Genomic DNA, 24,730 nt, shown 5'->3' with positions numbered 1-24,730 from the left:
TTTTAATTAATCTTTAGGAAAGCCCTAGTAGGTAAATACTTTTCTTATGCCCAATTTATAGGTCAAGAAACTGAAGCAGCCAAGTTAAGCATCTTGGCCAAGGTTCCTCTGGCCAGTGGTGGGGCTCAGATTGGCGCCCAGGAGGTCTGACTCTGAGTGTCACCCAGGACACTCTTCCCTCTCCAGTACTTACTGTAATCTCACTTCAGAACCTTCTTTGGAGAGGCTGAGTCCTTTCCCCCCAGACTATTAGAAACCCCACGTTCACATAGCAGAGCAGCAGTTCACCAAGTCATCAAGTCATTTGTTATAAATAATAAGAGACCCAAGAAGGCTTCGACGGCATGGGAATTTTCTTATCTTTGGAAATGACCTTACGTTATTACTGCTGGAGACAGAACTCTAGCCCAAGGGTCAGCAAACTTAAAGGCTCGGTAAAGGGCCAGAGAGCAGCCACTCTGGGCTTTGTAGGCCATGCAGCCTCTGTCGCAACTACTCACTGCAGCCACCTTAGGGCCGAAGCACCCATGGACCACAGGGAAACCAAGGGCAGGGCTGTGTCCCAATAAAACTTTACCTGTGGACGCTGAGATCTGAATTTCATCCAATTTCCACATGCCCCCACATACAATTCCTCTTTTGATTTTTACAAAACCAAGTAAGAAGCTGGCGGGTCCTGTAAAACCAGGCCTTGGACCACGTTGGCCCGGGAAGCACCAGTTTGCAAACCTCACTCTAGCTGCCCCTTCCACCTCCCCAGGAGCTCCCGGAGGGGAGAGCGTATCAGAGTCAGCTTGGAACATTACAGACGTTCAGTGGAAGTTTGCTGGATGGAAATGAACTGAACTTGGAAAGGAGGCGGGGGGTTGTTTTCAGAAAGCCCTTCCGGCCTCACGCTCAGAGAGGAACTAAACTCAAACAGTGGGGGACAGCCCTGCGTGCCGCCGCCCTGGCTTTTCGGAATAGATTTGTTCGCTTTTGATGGCGCTGGTTCCCGCCTGATGCGGGTCTCCCCCGTGAGCTCGCTCTCCCTCTCTGTAGGGCAGGTTTCAGGCTTCAATCTGTAGATAGAGACCAAGGAGGGAAGAAGACAGGCTAACAGGCTGCTCTCCTGCGCTCCCTGCTAATCAGCGCCCCCAGCACCGCAAGCCAAGGGGGCCGTCCAGGGGAGTTCGTGCTCGTTCATTTGGCTGTGTGGCAAAGCAGAGCGCTTCTTCCTGATTTCTGCTCCTGAGAGCACAGCCGCACCCAGATCAAAGGACGGAGTGCTCCAAAGCACGCTGGGAACTTCTGCCTATTTGGGGAGTGTGGGAATCTAGCAGGTTTGCAGCTCAGAGAAGAGTACAGGGCACCTCGCTGAAGGTCTCTGCAGATGTAGGAATTAGAGACCCCCGGGATGCTGGGACTTTTTAAGATCGGGGGAAATCCCAACTGTCCTGTGATAGAGACAGACCGTGACCTCGGAAGGCTTCTCCCGGTGGGGAGACTTGGTTACTAGAAACAAAACCTCATCCGCACCTGCAGGAAGTGACAGGTGAGTCTGAAGACTCCACAGCCCGTCAGGTTAGCTGGGTGCAAGGCTGCTTTCTGGCTGCTTGGAGGGTTGGGGGCTTGCCTGTGGGCGCCCCTCTCCTGTGTGTCTGCAGCGCCTGGAGATTGGTTCTTGGCAGGGCAGAGTGAGAAAAACGGCGCTTTTAGTTCGGGTGGGATATTTTCCATCCTGAGCGTGAGAATCTTCCCCACGCCCATCTTCCCCAACAGCACCGGCTCTGAACAATGAACCCCAAAAGGCAGCTTACACAGGTACCCTCCCCTCTGCTCTTCAGGTGTACTTCTCCAAGCGCTCAGCAGGTGACGGAGGGGACTTCCCCAGAGGTGTCACCACGTGCTTCTCTCTTTGGGGGATGCACTGCTCGTGTCTTTACTTTTTCACTGAAATAATTGGCACTCTGTTTTGCTTTTTCCTCCCCCTGTTACTGCATTTTTTCAGTCCTAGTTTGTCCCTGCCTATGACCCTAGTCTGGAGACTTGAAGGAATCTCCAAGTTTTTCCCCAGAACTGCCTGAAATTCTACTATTAGTGACTCACTTATTTGGGTGAAGCATTGACCCTTTACTGTAATTCTTAAAAGTCAAAACAAACACAAACAAAAACCCAACAAGCAACCATGGATATGACTGAAAGGGCGGCGCTTCAGACTTCGAGCTCTTATTCATTTATAATCTAAATTTTCTACTGAATAAGAGGGATGACCCATCATGGACACAGTGACAATTGTGGGAAAGGCCCAGGGTACTTCCTGATATGTTATAAAAAAAGCGCACGAGACCCCATGTGGCTTGCTCCTGCCAACCCGCCTTCAGCCTGCATCCTGCCCCCATCTTTCCTGCGCCGTAACATCATTATTTCTCTTCCTCAGACACATGAAGCTCATTCCCACCTCAGGGCATCTGCAGATGCTGTTCCCTCTGCCCAGAAGTTTGCATGGCTACTTCCTTCTTGTCATTTGCTTTTACACTTAAATACCACTTCCTGCTACATGATCTAAAGTTGCCCACAGATACTCTATCATGTTGCCTTAGATTGTTTTTATAGTGGTTGTTACTCTCTGAAATTATCTTGGCTTTTTTTTTTTTCTTTTGGCCATGACGCGCAGCTTGTGGGTTCTTAGTTCCCCGACCAGGGATCGAACCCGGACCCTCAGCAGTGAAAGCACCAAGTCCTAACCACTGGTCAGCCAGGGAATCCCCTATGTTGGCTTTTTATTGCGTTTCTTTCTGTGGATTCTCAGTAGACTGTAAGCCCCATGGGAGAAGGAACCTTCTCCACTTTACTTAATAAATGAATAAAAGAATGAGAGTCAGATCTTCCAGCAAGGACTACAAGCAAAGAAACAGGAAGCGTAAGCAGAAGCTTCAGGAGAGCAAGGACTGTGGCCTGGGGGTCCTGGACAGGTGGCCCCCAATGCCGGGAGCCCCCCGGGGTGGCTTTCTTTAGGAGACAAAGTGGGAGCCTTGATTCAGTAAATAACATTCCTCCGTCCCATCCTGATTCAGAGCCATCAGGGGAATAAGGCGAAGGAGGAAGTGATGGGAGCTGAACTGTCCTTTTCATTATTGACAAATTGGAGAAAGCGATTTATGTCTATGGGCGAGAGGGCTCACGCTATGAAACACCGGCATTGGGCAGACTGTCCGCTCAGCCGCGGCAGGGCTGTGCTGCCTTCTCTGGGGCCAGGCCTCTGGGAAAACTGAGAGCACAGAGTAGCGGGCAGGACGCAGGCTTGTGTGGGCAGCCGGCTTCCAAAAGAAGAAGAGAGGAAAGGGCTGCCCAGCTTCTCCTTCCAAATTTGCCAATGAAATACACCCTCCACCTCCCTGGGACAGAGTGGGTGTGGGGAGGTGGAGAGGCGGGGTGTCAGGGAGGCCAGTGACAGCTCCAGGTGGAAGGAAGCGTCAGAGCGGGAAGATACTCTCCTCCACCCACGGCTCATCTCAGAGGCGGGAATGGATGGACCAGGGTAGTGGGTCCCTAAAGGGCAGAACATCTGGGGACCTCGACTACCCGGCTGCACCTGGCCCTGGCCCCTCCTCTGTCTAACCCTGGTCATTTCACTCATGCTTTATTTATTCGTTTGCAGACTTGTTCCACAGACACAGAGGCTACGCAGGGCTAGAGATGAGCAGAACTTATTGCTTTCCTGGGTGGTCCCAGACTAGCCCTGGCCAGGCCACTCCCACTTCTCTGGCTTCTCCGCCAGCATCCTCTCTACCCCAGGATTCCAGCCACTCGGCTTCCTTGGGTCCCATGTGTGTGATGCTCTCTACTCAAGCCCTGTGCTCTTGCTGTCCCCTCTGCTGGAGGTCTCCTCCCCCGTCCTGTAGCTATTTGGTGACCCGGTTTCCAGAGAAATCAGCTCACTCATTGCTTCCTCTGAGAAAACCTTCCCCACCTACCGTGATTCTCTCCCTGAAGTGCTCATATCATACCATCTGTCTCCATCCTTCAGAATACTTGTCACCAATGGAATTTTGCATTTAGTTGTGTGATTCTGTTATTTATGTTCAAAAACATTTTTTATGGAAAATTTCACACATATACAGAAGTAGAGAGGATAGTAAAAATAACTCTGTGTATCCACCACCCAGTTTTAACAATTATTAACTCAGGACCAATCTTACAGATTCTTTTGTTGCTTATTCATTCTCTTCGACAGAACTTAAGCTCCAGGAAGGTAAAGAGAGTGTTTGTTTTTCTTACCGCTGCATCCCTAGTGTCTAGTGCAGCATCTTGCTCATGTAAAGCCCATGGTTTTGAATGAACACTGGGGTTGAAAGGCTGAATGAGGTGTATTATCATTATGGAAAAGCACAGCCCAAGTTGCCATGATAGCGCAGAGCGACGGCATCTCGCCTCGACGGAAGAGTTCTCACGTGTCCACTCTCCCATCCTGGCTCTGATACTGAAGCTTTGCGGGGCAGAGGGCAGCGTGTGCAGGATGGAGAAGACGGGAGATGGGATTGGGGCGGGGTAGGGTAGGGTCCACTAAACCCAGGAGAGGGCAACACAGACCTGCTTGGCATCGTGGCTAGCAGCGGTCCAGTCCACCAGTCCTGCTAAATGGTTTGTTGTCTCTACACCAGAACTGATGCTTCGGCACTGATGGCCTCAAATAGTAATTCCCAAGATGCACTACTCTGGAGGGCTGCTTCTTGATGAAAAAGGATCATTGGTCTGGTAGGGTTGGGAATGCTGCTTACTCTGCCCTCTTGTTGGCTATTCCCTCTTGCAGTTTTTAAAGGTTTTAATTTGGTCTAAGACAGATCTTTCCAAAGTTAATTATCAAGGACCCCATTAATTATCAAGGACCTTCATTAATGCATGAAGAACCAGTGTCTGCAGGACACACTTTGGGACACATTATAAACACATTTTCTCCATGACTTGCCATTTCCAAAAGAAGAAAAATTGTAAGCTTGTTCCTTTTCTTATTTTAACCTTTTCCTCTTTTTAGTATATAATTAACACATGGCTAATAGAGAAGAAACAGAAAATAAAGGAGAAATAACATCATATATTACATAAATAAATGTTTATTTTAATGATTCCATGCATAGAAATAACCCCCTGACTATTTTTGCTGCATCTGTTTCTGCATTAAAAGATGCATAATTACTACACATATTTCTCAAAAGATATTTTATTTATTTATTTCTTTTATTGAACTGTAGTGGATTTACAATGTTGTATTAGTTTCAGGTGTACAGCACAGTGATTCAGTTACACATATACATATATGTATTCTTTTTCAGACTGTTTTCCCATATCGGTTATTTCAGAATACTGAGCAGAGTTCCCTGTGCTATACAGCAGGTCCTTGTTGGTTGTCTATTTTATATATAGTAGTGTGTGTACGTTAATCCCAACCTCCTAATTTATCCCTCTCTACTTTTAAAAAGTAATCACTGGCACTGATTTCCAGGAACAATGACAGAACAGTTTGAAAGGAGAATGCGTCCCTGACAACTTAAGTGTGGGGTTCTTCTTGGCGAATTCCAAAGTGCTTTTTTTTACCTTTTGTTCCTTTGTTTTATTGTGAGTGAATTCCAGTTGCTTTCCTCTGTTTACCTGCCATCCCCCCCGGGCTAGAGTTAGTCCAACTAAACAGACAGATTGCTAGTTCAAATACAGGTAGGACACCAAACTTTTAATCACGGCCCGGTGCAGGGAAAGAATGAAAATTGCCTCCCTTCTTGATATCAAATGACTGAAAGAGTTCCTCAGCAGAAACTTTTATAGGTGGAGAGGTGGGGGGCTCTCCTTTAACTATGGTCCCACCTACTCGAGACCCAGAGACTTGGAAATGAGCTTGAGTTACTCCCCGGTTATGTGCCTTTTGAGTCCTACTAAAAGGTAGTTTTCAACTTCTGTGGGCTGCTCTCTCTTGGAAGCTGGGTCACCCAGCATTTTTGAGTTTTCAGTGCTTGCCATTTTCTTCCTACTCTTCTCTCAAAATACTTCATAGCATAGATCTGTTGGCACTTGAAGTTAAAGTGATTTGGAGAATTTTGAAAGGAATTATCCTGACACCCTTTGAATGGACTGGAAACCTATTTTGACAGCTTGAAGGTTAGCTGGGGGCATCTCTCTCTTAGACTTTGCGCTGAGGTCCTTGATCACTGGTCTCCCTGCAGTGATGTCAGGCATCTCTGCCCTTGTGTGTTCTCACGGTAGGCAGGGTGGACTTCCCTGTCCTGGACCTTGATCTTGGCCATATGACTGTCTTTGGTCAACAGGTTGTAGCACGAGCAAAGGCTTGAATGTGCTTTAGCGATGGGGCTGGTCCTCTGTGTGCCTTTCTTTGCCCTGAGATGCATTGACCCTGGGAAACCACTGGCCCAAGGAGGACGAGAGACACATGGAGCCGACCAGAAATCAAGCCAGGCCCAGCTGAGCCACGGAGGCGAGAGCAAGAAGCAGATGCTTAGAGCTGCACACTGTTGAATTTCAGGGGATTCTCCCCACCCCCCCCCCGGCATTATTGTGATATAGCTGCTCAGTACATGTAGGCGAGGTCTGCATGTGAAAAGCAGAAATGGGGCACCTGATGGAAAAGCCAGTGAATAAGCATCAAATAGTCAACACTTAGGAGTCTAGTATCGTGGTAACACCAAGACTTGAATTTTTCTGGGACCCAATTGCAAATATGTGGCCCTGTTTCCCTCTAAGGAACATTCTCATCCAGGTGTAAGTGATTTGGAAAATACTACTGTGTGTCCGGCACTGGGCTTCACGGAGGACGTTACAGAGAACACGGACCAGAATAAAGGCAGTTTGGTGTGCATAAAACAGCCTAGACTTTGAAGTCGGAAAGATGGGGTTTTTAACTTACACCTTTTTTGGGCTACTTACTAGCCATAGGGCCCATGGCAAGTGACTTAACATCTCTGAGGTGTGGCGCCTCCTGGGAACAGAGTGGCCTGTAATCTCTCCCTGCCTTGTGGGATGTAAGCATCTAGCGCAAAGTCGACGCACCCAGAAGCATAGTTACTCTGATCGTAATTGTCGTTAATCTAGTATCTCGAGGAGCTAAGTGGCGTTTACATGTCGACTCATCTCACAGAAGCGCGAGTGAGGATGCCGGACAGAATATGGAAGATGCCCGCTGAGCACAGGTGTCAGCTGGGTGGGAGGGGTCCACGAGGAGTCGAGAGAGAGAGGCTGAAAAGGCAAGTGTGGGCAGTGGGGGTCTTTCCATGGTTCTAATGAAGCGGAGCTTCAGGCCTCCTGGCTGCCGTGGACCCCTCCCCAAACCTGGTGAGGCTCCAGCTATCTGGTCGGTGTCCCTTTTCTTAAAGAGGGCCTCACAAATTGCAAAAGCCTCAGGGACCCACAGATGCATAGCTCTGGGTACTTTATAGGGTGATGAGCCTCAAGGGCTGGGCTGGGGAGCTGGGGTTTCTCGTGTAAGCCCCTGGGGAGCTCGCCAGTGGGAGGAAGCGGCAGTGCTAGTGCTTCTGGAAACCACCCAGCTGCCTGACGTCCAGGGAATTTGCCCAGCCCCTCTGGGCTGGCGAAGACGCCCCACGGAGCATGCCCGGAGCAGCAGACTGAGAGAAAACCCTGAACCCAGCTCCCCTCCCTCGGACAAGCCAGTGCAGGCCCCTCTGATTGTGTGGGATCACCCACCGCTCCCAACAATTTGGGGAATCCGAGGCACGATGCTGCTTTCCTGCCGGCTCTCGCCGGCTGACACCACCATCCGGCTAAGGAGATTAGGCAGCTTTACTTACAGAAGCCTCCTGGTGACAGCAGCCCCAGCGCACCCAGGTAGAGCCTGCGAAGAATGAAAGCACATTCCTTCCTTGTCGCCGCTGAATGCCTGGGCAGAGTCTCCATCAGAGGCTGTCTGCACAGGTACCAGCAACCCCACCGAGGCTGACCACCAGTCAGCATCACGGGAAGAGGACCCTAGTGCGGGGCCTGGAGCACAGTGGGCCAGAGCAGAGACAGGGCCTGATGTCCAGAGAGGCCTCCGCCACCTGCACTGAATTTAGCTCAGGAAAGGGACTTACTGAGCATTTTCTGAATGAATGAATGGCCATGACCACCCCAGCTGCCTCTGTGTCACACCCCTTCCCCAGTCCTCATTTCTGGAAGAAAGAGTTTTTCAAAATAAAAAGTATTTTATAAACACATGTATTAATAAAACTTATTTTATTAATAAGCAATTGCAATCTACCCCTTAAGTGTGGAGCTCTCACACAAAGAGTCTGAAAGGACAGAAATAAATGACTCCCGTGTCCTTCCACCACATGCCTTTCTTTCACTTGTGTGCCTGTGTACACACACACACACACACACACACACACACACACACACACACACATGCCTGAGAGACGGTCCTGCATAGTGATGAGTGTGTGATCTCTAGAGTCAGATGCTTTGGGCTAGGAACCCATTTCTTCCATTTATGAATGGAATGACCTCGGGCAAGTTACTTCACCTTTCTGAGCCTCAGTTTTCTTATCTGTGAGATGGGATGATGACACCAACCACCTTCCAGGGTTTGTTATGAGGATCGATGAAGATAATAAAAAGTGTCATAAAAACTGTGAAGAGCACTTCACAGTTATTGCTGCCGACACAGCATCCCCGGATGAGTGAACAGGAGCATCTTGCTTTCGCTCTCCCTGGCACTCGGTGGGGACCGAAAAAGGATATGCATCCATTCACTCTGCGCAGACAGGGCTGGGTGGATGATGCTGTCCTGGAAATCTCTGTGGAAGGAGTTGCTAAACTTTCATGGAGAAACCAGCAGGAGACCAGGGAAGACTTCCCAAAGGAAGTGATTTTGAAAAACATCGGAGATGCCTAATCCCTTGGCACTTAACCCCCCTTTTTCAAAACCGAAATACCTTGGTTATCTCTGACCCCTATAAAGATCATGACTTGTGTTTCTGATTTCTCTTCCAAGTTCCATGTGTTTTCTTGAATTTCCGCCCATGAATGTCATTTGTTGATTTCTCTACTGTAAGTTCTGTAGCCCATGGTTCTCTTTGTGAGGGTCCCAGCAAAACCTTTTTGGCTGTTGTATTCATGTGCTTGGGCTGCTCTAATGAAATGTCATCAATGGCATGGCTGAAACAACAAACATTTACTTCTCACAGTTGCGGAGTCTTGCTGGGTCCACACATGGCAGAGAGAGAGAGAGAGAGCAAGAGAGATCATGAGCGAGCCCTGATCTCTTCCTCCGTTCATGAGGACACTAATCCCATCATGAGGGCTTCACCCTCATGACCTCATACCTTCCAGAGGCCCCATTTCCAAATAGTATCATTTTGGGGGTTAGGACTTCAGCACATGAATGGGGGACCACAATTCAGTCCATAGATTTCTGCTCCCTTTCCCCAAATCATGTCCTTCTTGCATGCAAAATACATACATTCCATCCTGACAGCCCCTAAATTCTTAGCTCATTCCACCATCAGCTCCTATGTCTCAAGTTCAGTCTCATCTAAATATCCTCTAAATCAGATATGAACAACATTTGAGGTGTTATTTATCCTGAGGCAAAATTCCTCTCTAGCCGTGAACCTGTGAAACCACACAAGACATGTGATTTCAAACTACAGTGATGGGACAAGCATAGGACAGATATCTTCCCTCCCAAAGAGAGAAGTAGGAAAGATGGAAGGGGTGATGGGTCCCAAGCAAGTCCCAGACCTAGCAGGGCAAATTCCATGAGATCCGAGGCTTCAAGAATAATCCTCTTTGACTCAATGCTCTGCCCTCCAGCCCCATCACGGTGACAACATCATCCCCACAACGGTGCAGGGGCTCCGGGTGGGGCCCCGTCCGTAAGGTGGCTGTCTGGGGGATGGGGGGACAGCCCACACTGTGGGTCTCTGCTGAGGGCCACAGGCCTCTCCTCTGACACGGAGGGGGAGATAGCCTCTCCCTCCCCTTTCCCCTCAGGCCCCTGGCCTGTGCTCTCTGGGCCTTGTGGTGGGAGTGGCAGCCCTGGTCATCTCTGAATTGCCTTTGGGGTCCCTCCTCCCTTTTCTGGAAGGATAGCACACATGTGTAGCCAGATAGCTCTATGGTCCCAACCTGTAGCATCCAGGACGTCTAACAGCCTTCGTTTACCCCGTGCCTCTTCCTCTGCCCCCTCTGGTTCATACTGGAGTATCTGCTGGCATGATCCCACCTCTGATGCTGCCTCTCCTGAGCAGGCTGGGTGAATCTGTGAGTCACGCTCACCATCTCCTTGTCGCGTCATCGCCCAGCCACGCCTTCAGTGTTCTCCTCAGAACAAACTTTATTTTTTGCAGTATGGACAGGCTGGGAATCTCCCAGACTTCCAGGTTCTGTGTTTTGTTTTTTGGGTTTTTCCTGGCTTACAATCCTCTCTTCGTGTTCTCTCTCTCCTCACTCTTTGCTGTAGAGAGTCAGGAGGAATCAAGCTGCTGCTTCTACATTGGCTTAGAAAGCTCCTTGGCTAAATTTCCGACCTCCTCGCTCGCAGTACGTGGTAAATGGTATAGGAGAGGGACAGTGTGTTATAGGATACCCGGTATGGAGCTCATCCAATTATGGGGTTCAGTGCAGGCGTTGGAAAACGGGTGAGAATCTTGAGGATGGGTGTGTGATGCGGAAGGAGAGAGCAGAGAAAGAGTGAAGGTGGGCAGAGAGGATCGAGTGATGTGACGTTGGGGATGGGAGGATGGAATTCAGGGAAGGCAGCCTCGGGAGGCCTTTGAAGAGTTTGGACTGTATTGGTTAGAAAATGTGGGCACCTATGGTCTTGAACATTTGGGAAGCCTGCTTTAAAGGAGAAAAGCCTCTCTCCATCCTTGGCCCAGAGCTGTCTGTGCCTTGCCAATGCTACCCGGTCACAGAAGGAACCAGGGAACAGAAGTGGATGACTTGGATTCCTGGAAAACAGACCAAACCCAGGTCCAGCAAGGGAACGGGGGTGGTGGTACCATGGCTAATCTTGCTGTGGCCATTACCTCTCCTTGGGAATCCACCCTCTCAGGATAGCAAACATGCCACGGATCTCTAGTGGTCAAAATAGCACCGAAATGGTCCCACATGCCCCTACTTCACAAACCTATGCCCAGAGATAACGGTGGAGCAAGAAATTGCTTAGAATAGAGCCTCTGTCCTTCCAGCCGCTCCTTTTTTTGCCCTCCGCGGGCTTTCCTTCTTCATTAAACTAAATCTGTCCACTCACTCTCTGAGCAAAAGTGTCTGACCCAAGTCAGTAACCTTCAGGGCTGGAGGAGACATGACACTCCTCTGTGTTGGTCACAGCCTGCTGAAGCTCTCTTCACCTCAGGAAGCATCCTGTTTGCCATGAAGGATGAGCACACATTAAAGTCAGTATCTGACTCACAGTTAAATTTTCCTAGACCGTGAAGAAGGGTCAGGTGTTCTAAAAATAATCACTAAGGCTTAACACTATGTCAGATGACATTCTGGGCATTTTAGATATGAAATTTTACTTAATCTTCACAAAAACCCTTAGCAGCAGGCATTTTACAGTTTTTTTTCTTTTGCATTATGGTTTATTATAGGCTATTGAATATAGTTCCCTGTGCTATACAATAGGACCTTGTTGTTCATCCGTTCTACATATAATAGCTTGCATCTGCTCATGCCAAATTCCCAGTCCTTCCCTCCCTCACCCCCCTCCCCCTTGGCAACCACAAGTCTGTTCTCTATGTCTGTGAGTCTGTTTCTGTTTTGTGGATAAGTACATTTGTGTCATATTTTAGATGCCATGTAAGTGATATCATATATTTGTCTCTGTCTGACTTGCTTCACTTAGTATGATAATCTCTAGGTCCATCCATGTTGCTGCAGATGACATTATTTCACTCTTTTTTTATGGCTGAGTAGTATTCCGTTGTGTGTGTGTGTGTGCGCGTGTGTGTGTGTATACCACATAGAAGCAGGCATTTTAAAGATGAGGAAATTGAGGCACAAAACAAGCTCGAGATTACAAAGATAGGCAGTGATAGAACAGACACCTGACCCAGGCAGCATCATTGCAGAACCTGTGCTCTTAGACACCACAGGATGTTGCTTCCCAGCCTCATGTTGGACCAGCCAAGGGACATCCCTACGGTCCCTGGGCCTCTGCTTCTTCATCTGCCATGTGAGGGGATTGGATTAGAGTAGACGCATCAGACTTAGACGTGGAACAGACAGAGACAACAGAAACAGAGCATTTGCTTTAGCAAAAGGGGGGCTGATAACCAGCTCACTTGTTCTCTCCTCCCTGCCCCCTTTCCCATCCAAGGGGCTCTTAAACTCCTGGGAAAGATCTCAGGACTCCAGGGAGCTAGACGGCACCACGGAATTACTTAGTGAGCATTTATTTAGCATTTACTGTGTTTCTGGTGTCTCATTCAGTGTTTTAGAAACATTGTATCCCTAATTCTCACAACAATCTCACGAGGTAGCTGTTATTATGCCCATTTTACAGATGAGTAAACCAAAGCACAGAGAGGATCAAATAGCTATCCCAAAGTCACACAGCCAGTAACCGGCAAAACTGGGATGTGAATCTAGGTCTGCCTGACGCCAAAGTCCATGCCTTTCACAGCAAACTCCAAGGTCCCTCTGCCAGTGAGACTGTGTGCTGGGAATCGGTGTCCTGGGGTCTGGTTCCAAGCCTCCCCCTGAGTCACTGTGCCTGGTAAGGAGAAGGTGAGGACGATCCTTCCTCAGGGCAGCGGGGAGCAGCAGCTAGAGCCGAACTCACGGGAGGAACATCCGCTCTCCAGCTCAGCAGACAACCAGCCACCAGGGCCATAGCCTGTCCATAAGCATGGAGATGATCTCTGGACTTACAGAAGCTTCCAGTCGAAGGAAGCTGTTCTGACTCAAGCTCCTCCGGTCAGAGTCCCTTTCTAGATTCCGGCTCCCACACTAGGAGGGTGTAGAAGCGGACAGCTTTGCCACCAGCCCAGACACAAGCTGCCTCTCGGGGCAGACGGCTTGCCCTGGCTCAGCAGGGCTGTGGGATCAGCCCACGTCACTCAGCCTACTCAGTGGTTGGTTATCTGCCCTTGGCAGGTAAAGAGAAATGGTTGGTTAGAGGCCCCCAGGAGGCCCCCTTTTTTGAAGTCACGTGTTGTTTCTCCAGCTGTGGTTCTCGCTCTAAATCCAGGGACCAGATAGAAAAGGGATACCAATGGAGCCTTGATGCCCCCTCTCAGTTTAGAAAAGACCCGATTTCTAAGAGAAACCTTAGTAGAAGGGAATCCGAAGCAGAGCATCTTAGGAGAAGAGCATCTTAGAAGAAAATCTCACTCACAGTTAACTTTATCTGAACAGAATCATACACAGTTTTGAAGCTCACCATTTTATTTTATTTTATTTTTTCACTGCAATTTAATTTTTTATTTTATTTTTTGAAAAAAAGATAATCTTTATTCCCAGACAAAATGTGTAGTTATTGATAGAATAGTTTTCTTTATTTTTCGTTCTTTTTTTTTTTGCGGTACGCGGGCCTCTCACTGTTGTGGCCTCTCCCGTTGCGGAGCACAGGCTCCGGACGCGCAGGCTCAGTGGCCATGGCTCACGGGCCCAGCCGCTCTGCGGCACGTGGGATCTTCCCGGACCGGGGCACGAACCCGCGTCCCCCGCATCGGCAGGCGGACTCCCAACCACTGCGCCACCAGGGAAGCCCTATTTTTTATTTTTTAATTGAAGTATAGTTGCTGTACAATTTTATAGAAGTTACAGGTGTACAACATAGTGACTCACCAGTTTTAAAGGGTATGTTCCATTTATAGTTACTATAAAATATTGGCTGTGTTCCCTGTGTTGTACAACATATCCTTGTAGCTTATTTTATACCTAGTAGTTTGTGCCTCTGAATCCCCTACCCCTATGTTGCCCCTCTCCCATTCCCTCTCCTCAGTGGTAACCATAGTTTGTTCTCTGTATCTGTGAGTCTGCTTATTTTTTGTTAAATTCACTAGTTTGTTGTATTTTTGAGATTCCACATGCAAGTGATATCACACAGTGTTCGTCTCACCATTTTATTAATTTGTTGTAAACTAAGACACCACACCCTAATCTATCTTTCCAGCAAATGTTGATTTTAATTGTTTCATGCCAGATTGTTTTTAGTGTCTGAACCATTGGATATGACCATAGTTGAAATAAACTCCAAGGTAAATCCAAAGAGACCTGGAATGAAAGTTGGATTCGCTCTGGGCTAGTGACGCAGCTGTCATCCTCACCATTTCCTTCCACAGTCACCAAAGAGAGGGCCAAGGACCAATAAGAAGGGGTCCTCGTATTTGAGGAGTCCACGGTCTAGTGGAGGAAATGGATGTACAAGGGGAATATCTCAGTGCAATGTGATACATGCGCTTACAGACGTATTCAAAGGGTGATGGTCAAGGCTGTAATTTTTAGAAAAGACGAAGCACCTCCATTTCCCTGGATCATAAGCCCCTACAAAAAGGAATGTATTTTAGGCCAAGCTGTATGGGTGCAGTCAAAGCACAGAGCAAATATGCCCATTAGAACAAGAATTGATGCTTCTGGGGTCCAGACCACCACCCGACTCAGCCTCCAGCCGTTGCAGCCTGGCCCCTTGGAGGAGACTGGCCAGCCTGCAGTCCAGGAGGGCCGGGCTCCTCCATGGCCCCTTGAACTGAGGGGACCACTTGCTGATCCCCCGGAATGGTGCCCAATGATGGTTCCTGGGTGGAGGGCCTCTGCCTTGAACACCAACCTCAGAGAAGGGCTGATGGTGTCTTGAGGGGCAGGAAAAGGAGCAGGGCTGGGAAGTAAGGAGATTGGGGTCCGGAAGGAACTGGGGGTGTGTGTGAGGAGGGGAATCAAGCCGTGGTCTCTGGGTCTAATCAGAGCCTCACTGGTGGAGGCCCAGCCCTCATCTGGCGTAAGTGCCCCCGAGCATCCGTGGTCAGGCTGGACCACAGCTGCGGTGTCGGGCTGCATCCATCTGGGGAGGTCGGCCCGCGGTGACCTTGGCCTCTTCCAAAACCTGTGCGGTCAGGCCAGGCTAAAGCACTGGGGCCGGGGGAGGGGGGAAGCAGGAGGCCAGATGGCAGGGGCCGGAGCTGGGTGGACTGATACGCCCAGGACCCCTGGCTGAACTTCTGTGCCCGTCCCCGCCCAGCCCTCCTGCTAGGGGTTGGCAGGAAGAAGTGGTGGCCATAGGGAATTAGTAACAAGATATGGTGTCATTCACCTCCAGACCCACTAGTTCTAAACCAGGTGCACCGGGAGTCAAAGTTCCTGACCAAGGAGGCCGTGGTGGTTCATTTGAATGGGTTGAAGGCAGATGTTCATGCTCTCAGAAGACGGCGCAGGCAGGTCGGCCAGGGCCACGGGGCGAGGAGCTGTGTCTCTGGTGACACGCCGTGCAGGCAGAGAGGCCTCTACCGGGGCTCGTCCTTGTGGTCCATTCTCTCCAAGACCCCGCTTCTCTGCCCCCAGGCCAGGTCACACCGCCGTGTGCTCACATCAGGGTTGCCTGTCCGCAGGATCCAGGTAGGCGGCACCCAGAGCATCTGGTGAGCGCTCTGCTTCCTTAGAAGTCTCTGCCTCTGAGGGCAGGGGCCACAGTGATTTTATATCCTATGCATATGACACCATCACTCTCTAGCACATCCTGATTCATTATTATTTTGCCTTATCATTATCTCAACTAGTTGATTTATTTGTTTACTTGTCTCTTGCCTGAGTCTTCATACTATTAACATTAAGCTCTTTGAAAGCAGAGACCCCATCTATGGCTGGCACTCATTAGACGCTCACACATTGTTTATTGAATGAATAAATACATAAAATAAGGAGTGAATCCCTGGTGCCTCACAGTGTCTGGCAGAGAGGATGTGCTCAAAGATTTTTGCTGGATGAATGAATGAAGGAGGAATGAATGAAAATTTTGAGAATTATCAGCTCCCAGCATGCCGGTGGGACCATTTTACTGCTAGAGAATCAGCAAGTTTTTCTCAATACAAAACTGGAATCTGTAAACCCCAAGCACGGTGCTTGGTGTACAGTAGGTGCTTAGAAAATGTTTCTTGAGTGAATGGATAAGTGGATGGATGGATAGATGGATGGGTGGACAGGAGGGTCAAGCAGGTAAGGCTAGCATGCGTGGATGAGGCCAAACCCAAAAGGTTTATGAAAATTATTTTTTTCCTTCTTAACCAACATGTTGACCTTTTGGTTTCCCTCTCTCCATAACTCCAGATCTGGGAGTTTCTCATTCATTCAGTTTGCACATAATTAAGTTTCTCATTCATTCATCCACCCAAGCAAACGAAGTGTTGGCTCGGTCCACACTCAACTCAGTGTGTTGTACATGCGAGACGCATACCGTGACGAATAAGATGCGATCCAAGCCATAAGTCCAGTGGTCAGACATACCTTCTAACTTCCTCTGTCTGCCACTTGGCTAAAGTTTCTCTTTTTTTATCACATAATCTCTTGCCCACTCATTCGTGTTTATTCGTGTGTTCATTGAACACTTGCTCCATGTCAGTGACTGTGCTGTGGGGTTACAACAGTGAGTAAGACAGCCTGGTTCTGTTTTTGTATTGTTGTTTTCATGTCTTGCAGCTGTACTGTCTGTCCTAGATTCTAAGTGACCCCTCACTCAGCTATCGAAATGGAATTTCGTCATGAGTCAGGACTAATATCTAATAAAGATTATGGGCAGAGGCTAGACTGAGCCTATCTGCCCTGTATTGTGACTAACCTAGCACCAGTGACAATTAGCAGTTTTGCAGAAATTTTCAAAAATAAGGCTGCTTATGACACACAAAGGTACCCTAATTGCAAGTTATATATCTCTAGCCTCATAATTCAAGACAATTGCTAGAGCATCTTAGCGTGTCCACCATGTGCCAGGTATTGTGCTACATGTCGGGGGCGATGGATAAAATCTTGCTTTGGCCCCATAAAAGATCTGAATCTAGCTAAAGATGTAAAAATGCTTTGTTCTATGTGATAAGGATTCTAAACAAGGTACGTACGTAGTGGGAGCATCGGGGAGGGCTTGATTAATTATGTTTTGGGGTGTTGGAGCCAATATTTGGGGTTTGCTCTAGCCAGAAAACAGCAGTTTGTGAAATGAGAGAAGGATGCGGCAGAGCCTAAGTCTGGCAGTTGTAGGTGTGTGGAAGTTGGTAGAACCATGAGCTGTCTGTGTGGCTAGAATGTAGGGCATTAAGAAGAGATGGACCTGGGTATATATCCGGAAAAAAAAAAAAAAAAACCAAAACACTAATTCAAAAAGATACATGCACCCCATTGTTCATAGCAGTGTTATTTACAATAAGCAAAAACATGGAGACACCTAAGTGTCCATCAACGGATGAATGGATAAAGAAGTAGACTACTTACACATAAAAAAGAACGAAATCTTGCCATTTGCAGCAACATGGATGGACTTGGAAGGCATTATGCTAAGTGAACTAAGCCAGACAGAGAAAGACAAACACCATATGATATCGCTTATATGTGGAATCTAAAAAAATACAACAAACTAGTGACTATAACATAAAAGAAGCAGACTCACAGATATAGAGAACAAACTAGTGGTTACCAGTGGGGAGGGGTGGTGGGCAATATCGGGGTGGGGAATTTAGACATACAAACTATTGAGTGTCAGACAGGCTCAAGGATGTATTCTACAACACGGGAGTATAGCCAATATTTTGTAGTAACCATAAATGGAAAATAAACTTTAAAAATTATGTAGAAATAAAAAAGAATTTTTTAAAAAGAAGAGAGAGATGGAAAACGGAACAGGAGAAGCACGTATGAGCCAGACTGTTTTCTCCAGGTCATGCTAATGAGCTGGGTAGTTACTGTTTGGGTAATGGGGAATCATCAGATTAGTGCTTTTGACTGTTATGTCTGGGGGGGATCCTTATTTTCTACAATATGGTACATTAGATGACCTGAAAACTCTCCTATCTCAAAACTCCTAGAAATGCTGAACAAAATATATATATAGAAAAATTGTTTTTTCTACACGCAAAGATGAGCTCACAGAAAGTAAGAAAGATCCCCCAGGAGAAAACAAGCAGGAATTGAAAACGAGTGAACGGATGCGGGGCGACCCTGCATGCTGGGGCAGGTATGGGGAGGATTGGGTTTGTGGGCTTTTAGGACTTTAAATTTTCTAATTTAGTTTGGGTTTTTAGGTCCACAGAAATTTGAATATGAGGCCTTGGGTCTGTGCCAGACGGAGAGTTGGAATGAAGGCTTTCACGTAACGCGAGGAAGAGGTTTATAAGGAAACATTCTGCTCAGCTACAAAGGGAGATGCCGTATAAGCTTGTCTGTTGAGCCTGGGCTATGAGTGGAAGGAAAACAAGTGTCCCCTGTAATCTCATAATTACACGCTGACCTTCATGTGGAGCAGGGGTTACACGTGACATTACTTGAGTGGTCCAAGAACCCTCAAATCAACAAAATAACGAGAAGCCATCTTTTGGCCAGTGCTGCTGGGATCCCATGGAGAACTGTACACAGATGGCCCTTGCAGGACACACGCTCAGTGCAGCCCCTTCAGAATTCTCATTCCCACCGCAGTGAATTCTCAACTCTGAAGTTATAGTCTCACAACCCCCATGGGCAAACATTGGCATATACAACAAACAATAGGTGTAGACCACCAAGAATCTTCATTCAGAAAATAGAGCTACTGGAGACAGACTAGAAATTAGTGTTTTCTTTAAATCATTAAAGATATATATAAAGGGAAAAAAATCATTAAGACACTACCAAAAGAAACCCAGACAGATTTGAAGAAACAAATAGAACCTAGAAAAACAAAGTGCAGTAAATGACATGGGTTGCACATAGCTGAAGTAAGAGTTTAAGAACTGGCAGATTTCAGAAAACTGCCCCAAATGCAGCATAGATACATAAATAGAAAATATAAAAGCAAGATTAAGAGACATGGAGGATAGAGAGAGGGGAAACGTATGAGTAATAGAACTTCAGGTAGAGAACATTAAGAGAAGGAGGAAAGAAAACAACCAAAGAGAAAAAGGCTGAGAATTTTCCAGAACCTATGATAGAAACAAATCTTCAGAGGCAGGAAATGAGTCCTAAGAAAGATCGAATGAAACTTGTACCCATAACATCAGAGAAAAACTTTTGAAAACCAAAAAGAAATAGATCTTAAAAGCGGCAAGAGAGAAATATGGATTCTCACCAAGAAATCATAATTGGACTTATAACTGACTTCTCAAAAGCAACAGTGGAGCCAGAAGTCGATGAAATAATATTTTTAAGGTGCTGAGAGAAAAAAAATGGTCAGTCTTCATTTCTACCGTCTTCAACTATCATTTAAAAACAAAAGGAAAGGGGCTTCCCTGGTGGCGCAGTGGTTGAGAGTCTGCCTGCCGATGCAGGGGACACAGGTTCCTGCCCCGGTCCAGGGGGATCCCACATGCCACGGAGTGGCTGGGCCCGTGAGCCATGGCCGCTGAGCCTGTGTGTCCAGAGCCTGTGCTCCGCAACGGGAGAGGCCACAACAGTTAGAGGCCCGTGTACCGCAAAAAAAAAAAAGAAAAAAAAAAGGAAATAAAGATATTCTAAAGCAATGACCAAAAAAATGTATGATTCAAGGACACTCATGGAAAAGACTTCTAGAGTATGTGTTTTAGGAAAGAAGAAATTGAAGTCAGAGGGAAAGATTCAGAGGCAAGAAGGGATGGTTATTAAAGATGCTGATAAACATCTAGGCAAAGCCAAAAAATGCATTAATTTGCTCAAAGCCAACAATAATGAAAATAATAACACTTAGGGTATAAAACTAAAGTGGAACTATCTAAAATGTTGGATAGCAATAATATGTAAGATGGGTTAAAATATTCTAAATTCCTTATATTATTTAGGAAGAGGGTAGTAATAGTAACTTTAGAATTTAGGTCCAACTGGCTTGACAAAAGTTTCAGGATAACCCCTGAAAGAGTAGAAACAGAACATGTAATTTCTAAATTAATTGAGGGAAAGAGAGAAATATGGAAACCTTGATCGATCCAAAAGAAGACAGAAAAAGAGGAAGAAAAGGCATTAAAAAGCAGAGTAAATAGAAAGTCCCGCAAGAAACGGTGGAAATAAATCTAAATATATTAAGAAACACAATAAATCTAAGTGGATTATACTCACGAGTTGAAAGACCGTTGTCAGGTTTGATGTGAAAAAAATAGAAAGAAAACTTACTTATGCCGCTTTCAAAATACATATTGATACCTAAAACAGAAGGATTCAAAACAATTGAAAGTAAATGATAAAAAGAGGTATACTAGGCAAATACTAATCAAAACAAAACTAACTAGAAGGCTGCAGCAGAGTAAATGTCTTTAAGGCAAAAAGAAGGTCATTGTATAGTGATAAAAGGAATAATTCATCAGGAGGGTATAACACATCCAAATTTGTATTTACCTATTTTAGACCCTCAAAATGTACAAAAGCAAAAATTTGACCAAATTTCAGGGAGGAACTGACAAATCGTTACAGGAGATTTTAAAATACACCTTTCTGGTTATTGATAAGTCAGGAGGCATAAAAATTGACAAGACTGTCTAAGGTTTGAATAACACAATGAACAAGTTGATCTAACAGACCTGTATAGAATCATGTACCCAACAGTTGAAGAATGCACATTTTTCAAACACAGAAGAGATGGTTACAGAAACCGACAAGGTACTCAGCCACAAAGCAAGTCTCCACAAATGCAAAAGAATAAGGATTGTAGAGCCCACCTTCCCGACCCAGTCTAATTAGGTTATAAATGAACAACAAAAGGTAACTAAAAAAAAAGCAAGATATGTTTAGAATTTAAAACCTTTCGAATTGATTCATAGGTTAAAGAAAAAAGCATAATATCAATGAACAAATATTTAGAACAAAATCTATTATTTATATATATTTTTAAATTTTTATTGGAGTATAGTTGATTTACAATGTTGTGTTCATTCAGGTGTACAGCGAAGTGAATCAGATATATCTATATATCTATATCTATATATCTCGATTCTTTTTAAGATTCTTTTTCCATATAGGTTATTAGAGAATATTAAGTAGAGTTCCCTGTGCTATACAGTAGGGGCTTATTGGTTATCTATTTTATATATAGTAGTGTATATATATTAATCCCAATCTCCTAATTTATCATTTCCCCCACATTTTCCCTTTGGTAACCGTAAGTTTGATTTCGAGATCTGTGAGCCTTAGAACAAAACTTAAAATCCTACTTCATAAAGTTTGAGGGATGTCGTGAAGAAGTGCTGTGAGCAGTGGTCCTCAACTGGGGACAGTTTTGCTCCTCACGGGGACATTTGGCAACGCCTGGAGACGTCTTCGTTTGTCACGACTATGGGCAGATCTACAAGCATCTAGTGGGTGGAGACCAGGGGTGCTGCTCTCTTCCAATGCCAAGGACAGCCACCCACAATTCCAGTGGGCTGGGCCCCCAGCCCCCAGGTCCTCGCCTTGTTCACATGGATGTTATATAAGCCACTGAAGAACAGTTGACAATTCTGCCACGGTGGAGAAAAAGAAAGAGACACGACCACATGTACCACAGCTCAGAGCTTCAAAGACCACACTTAAGGTGCACTTCAAACAGTCATTTTGCAGCTCGAGCTGGTCCCAGACCCAAGACTGTGTAAACAGAATTATATTTACTAGCACGAGACCTAAAATAGAAATCCCGCAGCAAGCTCTTCTCTCATTAAAGGTGTCTCTTTGATACCTGAGTGGGTACCCATTGAAGGGGCCCGTGTCAATTGTTGACACCAGTGGCTGGTGAGGATGCTCTCTCTTTCACATTTTATGGGGGACTTCAAAGGGCAGTAGATTCATAGTCTGGTGACATCTTTGGTGGAAATGCTCAGATCTTTTTCTCTCTGGCTGTAGCTGGTCTCTATGGGTTGACGTTTGGTATTGAAAAGCCTAAAACAGGTGGCTGAGGGAATCTGTAGGCTCATTGTTTAACGTTTCAAATAGTCACGAAATGAACTTCTCTGAGCCCCATTTAGGGTCCTAAGGTGTTTCTGACCTAATGAGGTTTTTGGTTTTGTTTTTTTTCCATCTAGATAAAAGATAGTCTATTAGTCAAGATAGCTGGTATTTTTTATTTATTGGTTTCCCATCAAACTCTCTCTCTCTCTGAAGTACACACAGGTCTTTATTTGGTTTGTCTGTGTGTGGGAGAGAGATACACAGACACAGGGTAACAACCACAAAGAAAGGCAAAGCCAGCCTGCCTATGTCTGTCCTGCCGAACTGTCTGTCTCTGTGAAATGTAGACTACATAGGACTTCCTCTAAGTCAATGATGGTGGTGATGGTGGTGAGAAGAGAGCACAGAAACACCAAGAAATGGGTAGCAAGCCAGGAGGAGAGGAAGAGAGAAGTGAAATGGCAGGAAGGTGAGGACGGCAGAGGTTCCTTTTCTCTACCCTTAGCAACATTGTCTTGGCTCCATGTCTGTCTGTTCACAAGTCCTGTCTATGTCACTGAGGATGGACCCACTGGGGCCTTGGGGTTATGAGGGTTGAGCAGCAGGAAAAGACTCCAGCATCTCCAGCCTCCATCCTCCTGGAGTGGGGGAGGGGGAGGGGAGGGGAGGACTGAGACCCAGGGCATCTTTAATGTCTGCCCGCCTGGCACTGGGCAGCCTTCTTCCTCTTGTAAGGGTCAGGAAGGGAGACTGGTGAAACTTGTACAGACTGGTTGAAATTTTTGTAGGCTGAAGTGATGGTTGGATTCCAACATTAAAACGTTAGCCGACTTGAAAGTTTCTTTGCCTACGAAGATGAATTTACCGAGCACCCTTCCAGGAAAAACAGAGATGTCACAATGAAAAGTTTTCCCTTTCATCCTGTGAAAGAATTCTAGGGGCTTCCCTGGTGGTGCAGCGGTTAAGAATCCGCCTGCCAATGCAGGGGATATGGGTTCGAGCCCTGGTCCAGGAAGATCCCACATGCTGCAGAGCAACTAAGCCCATGTGTCACAACTACTGAGCCTGTGCTCTAGAGCCCGTGAGCCACAACTACTGAGCCCACGTGCCACAGTTGCTGAAGCCCGTGTGCCTAGAGCCCATGCTCCGCAACAAGAGAAGCCAGTGCAATGAGAAGCCTGCACACTGCAACAAAGAGTAGCCCCCGCTCGCCACAACTAGAGAAAGCCCGTGTGCAGCAGCAAAGACCCAACGCAGCCAAAAATAAATAAATAAATAGAAAGAAAGAATTCTAATGCGAATACCTCCCTGTGTATCATAGCACCTTCTGTTTCTTCAGGTTATTTTCACAGCTGCCATCTCATTTGGTTCTGTCAGGGAGTAAGAGGTAGACTGCTATCTCTTTTTATCCCTGGGACGTTGGTTTGCTTCCTCCTTTCTGATAATAAGAATGATGTGATTGATGGTATCTCATGTTTTGCTTTGGTTACCAGGAAGCTCAGAGCCAAATTTGTAGCTCAAACATCACTGATTCTCTGTTGTTCTGTACTATATTTTCAGAGTCTAGAGCAGTGCCTGGCACATTGAAGGCCCTCGATAAATACCTACTGAGTGAAAGAATCACTTATCACATGCCAAATTCTGTGCTAGGAGATGGGAACCAGAGCCTATTTCATGGGGATGTGACCTTTGCTGAATCACAGGGCGCCACACTTGGTTGAAGGCTGTGCTGTCACCATCTTGAAATACCTAATACACTTTGAATGAGGAGCCCATATTTCCATTTACACTGGGCTCTGAATTCTATGATGAGTCCTGATGGGGATGTTCCAGTGTTACTACCTGTATGAAGGTTTGATCTGGAGGAAGGAATTCTAAGAAAAGATATATACCACGAATATGTATTTTAACATGAAAGATATATGTGTGTACATACACACACACACATCTGCATGAATCTTTTGATTCAGAGCTAATGGCTTTTCTGTCATCTTTCTTGTATAAAACACACCCTTAATGCATCGTCCATGATTTCCTGTTTTCATTTCTTGAAAGGGGAGGGAGAAGTTAAAGACAGACTTGAAAAGAAATCTGCAGAATTCTTCTGTAGTTTGATAATGCCCTCCCCAATTTTTTACAGTTGTTTCACTCACTGCTAAGCAAGTTTTGGTGCCTTACCTTTATCAAGTCTTCCCAAATGATTCAATTGAATTCTCATACAGATGAATACTTTTTATACTCACATTTCATTGGCTTACATAATATTTAATTCAGTTACATAAATTACAATAGCGTGCACAGCTAGCGTGAACCAATTTGGGAACAAATACCAATGACCCTTGATAAGCAAACTCTAAACAAGAGAGAAGCAGAAATATTCAATCACGTTAAAGAGTGGCCTACCAGCTTCCAGCATTCAGAGTATCATGGGTACCAAACACAGAGAGGTGGAAAGTGTTAGTGAATCTGGAAAGTCAGTTAAGGGGAGGTTGGTTAAATGAATTTCTACTGTTATTAATGCTATGAGAACACATAACAGGGAGATTCAACTCCCTTTGGGCCAAGGAGGTCATAGAAGTCCTCCCTGAGGAAGTTATGACTGAGATGAGTGCTTAAAAAAATAAAAATAAAGGTAGGGGTTGTCTAGGTGAAGAGAGAGGAACGATCAGGGCTGTAGGAAGAGCATGTGCAAAGGTCCTGTGGAAGGATGGGTTTACAGCAGATTCAGAGACGTGAAAGA

The 24,730-nt window shown here is 46.2% G+C and overlaps 1 long non-coding RNA gene across 2 annotated transcripts in view; it reads left to right on the top strand.

Moving 5' to 3' along the window:
- The window catches only part of LOC125960522 (uncharacterized), a 62,721-nt gene extending 38,673 nt beyond the window's left edge, over positions 1-24,048 (top strand). The window contains exon 4 of one of the 2 annotated variants that reach the window (XR_007470264.1): positions 23,551-24,048. This is a non-coding gene — a long non-coding RNA (uncharacterized LOC125960522). Of the gene's footprint in view, positions 1-61; positions 103-23,550 lie in introns of those variants that run through there. The other variant, XR_007470265.1, reaches the window with a different exon arrangement.
- The last annotated feature ends 682 nt before the right edge of the window (positions 24,049-24,730 follow it).

This window comes from Orcinus orca, chromosome 11, assembly GCF_937001465.1.
Source record: "Orcinus orca chromosome 11, mOrcOrc1.1, whole genome shotgun sequence".
NCBI classification, from domain to species: domain Eukaryota; kingdom Metazoa; phylum Chordata; class Mammalia; order Artiodactyla; family Delphinidae; genus Orcinus; species Orcinus orca.
The sequence above is the reverse complement of the archived record's forward strand: the minus strand, read 5'-3'. Positions and strand labels throughout refer to the sequence as shown.